This window comes from Nomascus leucogenys, unplaced genomic scaffold (genome assembly GCF_006542625.1).
Source record: "Nomascus leucogenys isolate Asia unplaced genomic scaffold, Asia_NLE_v1 000903F_72717_qpd_obj, whole genome shotgun sequence".
Taxonomy (NCBI): Eukaryota; Metazoa; Chordata; class Mammalia; order Primates; family Hylobatidae; genus Nomascus; species Nomascus leucogenys.
In genome coordinates this window covers 4,097-8,915 of record NW_022096080.1, presented here as the reverse complement: position 1 = coordinate 8,915, position 4,819 = coordinate 4,097, and the positions used below count along the sequence as shown (strand labels likewise).

At 35.8% G+C, this 4,819-nt stretch overlaps 1 long non-coding RNA gene across 1 annotated transcript; it reads right to left on the bottom strand.

Annotated features, from left to right (window-relative positions):
* Positions 1-676: 676 nt before the first annotated feature.
* On the bottom strand, positions 677-4,092 carry LOC115833810. Its single transcript, XR_004029087.1, has 3 exons — positions 3,900-4,092; positions 2,060-2,156; positions 677-714 (listed from the first exon to the last, which is right to left on the bottom strand). It is a non-coding gene; the product is annotated as an uncharacterized LOC115833810 (long non-coding RNA).
* Between the last annotated feature and the right edge of the window lie 727 nt (positions 4,093-4,819).

Sequence of the window (4,819 nt, the reverse complement as noted above, 5' to 3'; positions counted from 1 at the left end):
ATGCAAAACAGCTTAGATCAATTTTTTTGACATTTAACACAAACATACTACTCAACGTAAGGGCATGACAGAGAAGTGTACTATATTATTGCCTTATTGTAGTTTAATCCTCAGAAATAGATACATAAACCTAACAAATGAGCTCTCCGGAAACAACTTTGAAATTCTGTAAGGGGAAACCATGTATTTTCTCATTATTGGTAAAAAAAAAAATATATTTATTCTATCATACATTTAAAAAATTCAGTGGTGTAAGTGAAGGGAGAATCACTTTAGAAAAAATCTTAAGGTAACCAAAATGAAAAAGGGAGCCAAGAACTTTAAGGTTCTTTACTTTTATTTTTAAAGAATGTATCACAAATACGAATATTACTTGAGAGTAGAGGGGTAAACTTCAAAAGAGAGATGGAAATCAATTTCTCTGTTTCCTGTTTTTAAGCAGTATGTAAGTTCTAAAGCCTCAGCTCAGCAACTGAAAGTTGCCTGGTCATAGCAGAGGGAGCTGGGAACAAGGTACAGGGGTCACTGGTGGGAAAATTGCCAATAAGGACAGTAACTTGAAACAATATCCTAAAAATTAAAGAACTGTACAAAATAAACCAGGGGCAGTGGTGTGTGCCTATAGTGACGTGATAAGGGAGGAGCATGATGTGGGAAGATCACTTTGAGCTCAGGAGTTTGAGGCCAGTTGGGCAACATAGCAAGACCTTGTCTCTTAAAAAAAAAAAGAGTTCAAAGATAATAGCAACAAACATAAAACAATCATGTCTCAATTTTGGTTTCAGCTTACTGTAATGCAGAAGATTAAATAGATTAAACAAACACAATAAACCTATTGCCAAGAGGAAGGACTTCTGAGGTTTGGTGTTATAACTAAGATTTTATTGGTATTTAAAATTCCTTACTTAATGCTTAATAATTTAAGACAGCAAGTTAAGAAACAAAAAACTCCTTACAAAACTAGTAAAGAGGATCTCTTACTAATGAAATTTTTTTACTCTAAATATGCAATGTCAAAAAGGGCAACTTTTGCACTGAGGAAAGGAGACTGTGAATGTTTTAACTGGGCTTATACATTTTTAAAATAATTCTTGAGGGTCCATGACCCATCTGACATTCCGATAAAAGTGACTGGCCTTCTCTCCAAAATGTTTGATTCCAGAAGGTTCATTAGATTCCCTGGGAGCAAACTTTGGGCCCAAGGTAAAGAACCCCTGAATTTTAGGTATGTTTTCAAATAAGAAAACAGAAATATACTTAATGATTAGGCAGGGATGCCAACCTGGGTGGTGCAAGTTGATTATCTCTTATTTGAAATGCTTGGGACCACAAGTGTTTTGATTTTTTTTGGAATTCTGGAATATCTGTGTTACACTTACTGGTTGAGCATCCTTAATCCAAAAATCCAAAATTCAAAATGCTCCAGTGAGCGTTTCCTTTGAGCGGCATGTCAGTGCTCAAAACATTTTAGATTTTGGAGCAATTCACATTTTGAATTTTCTCTTTAAGAATGTTCAACCTAGGTGGGGTGCGGTGGCTCACGCCTGTAATCCCAGCACTTTGGGAGGCTGAGGCGGGCGGATCATAAGGTCAGGAGTCTGAGACCAGCCTGGCCAATATGGTGAAGCCCTGTCTCTACTAAAAATACCAAAATTAGCCAGGTGTAGTGGTGTGCACCTATAGTCCCAGCTACTCAGGAGGCTGAGGCAGAAGTATTATTTGAACTCGGGAGGCAGAGGTTGCAGTGAGCTGAGATCATGCCACTGCACTCCAGCCTGGGTGACCGAGCGAGACTCCATCTCAAAAAAAAAAAAAATGTTCAACCTATACTACAACTTTAGGACTTAACACATACTTACCTGACTTAGTAGGATATAGGTTTGAAAAATATGAATATACTTAAGAGGAAAATGAGACTATAAGAACCTGAAATCAATACTGTCCTTGAAATCTAGGTTATATCAATACAGTATGCATACCATACTACTTACTATAAATACAAATTTTTAATCACAGTCTTGAGATCTTATAGAAAGTCATTCACTGAAGAAAACCTTACCTTCAGCAACACTCCAAGGATACTGCCTTCCTCTGACCCTTTTGCCATTAACTTCAATGATAGTATTACTACCCACCACAGCAAGAGGTAAACGGTGCTGTAAAACAAAGTATTCTTGTTCAAATACATCTCTGTAGTCCTCATAAATTCAAGAATAAAAAAAGTTACATTACTCAACAGATTAGCCAAAAAAACAATTTTGATAGAAACTTAGTTTCTGCATTAGTTTCTATAGGCCACTTAACAAATATTTAGTAAAATGACATCACATGATATTACTGACAAGGTAAACAATAAATAAAACTAAATTTTCTCTCTTTTTTTTTTGAGATGGAGTCTCGCTCTGTCGCCCAGGCTGGAGTGCAGTGGCGCGATCTCAGCTCACTGCAAGCTCTGCCTCCCAGGTTCACGCCATTCTCCCACCTCAGTCTCCCCAGCAGCTGGAACTACAGGCAGACGCCGCCACGCCCGGCTAATTTTTTGTATTTTTGGTAGAGACGGGATTTCGCCGTGTTAGCCAGGATGGTCTCGATCTCTTGACCTCGTGATCCGCCTGCCTTGTCCTCCCAAAGTGCTGGGATTACAGGCATGTGCCACCGCGCCCTGCCAAATTTCCTCTTTAAAGTTAAGAATATTCAAGAATATACTGGGCAAATTACTTACTAAATATCACTACAGAAAGTTGTCCCATACTTGGGAGGAAAAAGGTAAAAAATATATTAGCATTGGCTGGGCGCAGTGGCTCACGCCTGTAATCCCAGCACTTTGGGAGGCCGAGGTGGGTGGATCACGAAGTCAGGAGATCGAGACCATATATACACATATATATAGAAAAGCATTTGGGGATTAAAAAAAAAGGAGGCTAATGACTAGCCTGCCTACTTAATCATGAACCAACTATAACAGTACCTAAAGCAGGGAATAGTATATTTGCTAAGCTCTAACCATGAATTTCAAATCCAGGTGACTGGATTTGTATTCATCCATGCATAGCCCTTCACAATTCTGTGGCTCCCGGAAATATATAACCAGCCATTTCATACAACTGCAGAAATTCTTCACTGGCGAGGTATAAGCATTTCATTATTCCAAGGTATTTGCCTACATAATGCCATTATTCAGTATACCATTTTTAGGGCCAAAGTACTTAGAAAACCATGATAAATTAAACTACAGAAAATTATTTTGATGTAAATTTTTGGTTGGTTTTTATTATTTTTAATTGAAACATAATTGTACATATTTGTGGGGTACAGTATGGTATTCTGATACCTGTATACAAATATGTAATGATCAAATTAGAGTAATTCACACATTTATCAACTCACACTTATTTTTCAGTATTGGGAACATTCATAATCCTCTCTTCTAGCTATTTGAAAATAGAGACTAAATTACTGTTAACTACAGCCACCCTACAATGCTACAGAATGCTAGAACTTATTCCTCCTATCTAGCTTTAATTTTGGTTGGCTTTTATAAAGACAAAAGAAATATATTTTTGTCTGGCAATTAAAACATAACAGAAGGAATTCTCTCCTTTCCTTTCTCATCACTTATTTTTTAGGAGGGAAAAAATTAAATAATATGAAAGCCAGTTAATTAAAAACAATTTGAAATAAGGATTGGGTTATTCACCTCAGTAGTTTATACAATTCCTTATTATATATACTAGCTAATCTTCAAAGTTAACTATAAAGTTGAATTCAACATTAAATCTCCCTAGGCATTTTATAAGCCAACTGCTTAAAACACTGATACTTTTGATCTTTCCTGTGGACGTTGTAGTATGTTTTTAAGGTCTCAGATTACTTTAGTGTATGTACAGGGATGAACCTACCTTTATCTTTTTAACAAGTTTATTTTCTTCTTCATCATCTGTTTCTGGAAATTCATATATTTTAATTTTATGTTCTTGGATTTCTTTCATTATGTAAAATGGAAGAAGCAGCCAAAGAGCACCATACGTAATTAGTACATTAATAATTAGTACATTAGTCTTATGTTTATTACGTGCTTCTTAGATTCCTATATGGCCCCTTGTTTCCAGATCCTTTACTGTTTTTTAGTGATGCAAAATTATAACCTAAAATCAAAGTACTATGCTGGTCTTTTTTTTTTAAACTGTAAAGTTGATATATAAACACCAAATCCAATTACTTCAGAAGTATTAAAGTCATATAGCTATCATACCAAAAGAGTTCCAAAAAAGATGTAAAACTCCTGAAAGGGATTTCTCGGGTTGATTTCCACAATAATGACTTTAGGTCATTTATTTACAATGACTGAGATTTTTTCTTTAGATATAAATCCCCAAGTGTCTTATTTAGTTGAATAAACAGGGCGAAACTCACCTAAAATTTTTAGTAGAATCTGGCAAAAGTAAAGTAAAACTAAGTACACCACTGCTCCCTGAACATTCATCAGAAAAATCCTTGCATGTACATGTGATACACACAAACTGAGGAGCAACAGTTACAAGATTCGGGAAGGACACAGGGAGAAAACACACCCTAGAAATCAAGAATTAATAAGGAGAATGCAGAAAACTAAAGGAGACAACTTAATAATAACATCAGGAAGGATCTAGTTCAAATTAAATTATCATGTCCAAAATCACTCCAAATTCTAAACAGAATATAGACATCCAAATAATTTCCAACTACCTGTCCTTCCTTGGGCCCATAACAAACCGATGGTGAATATACCTAAAACTAGCTTCCCTGCCTATGCTTCTTATATTTTGGTGCAATTTTCATG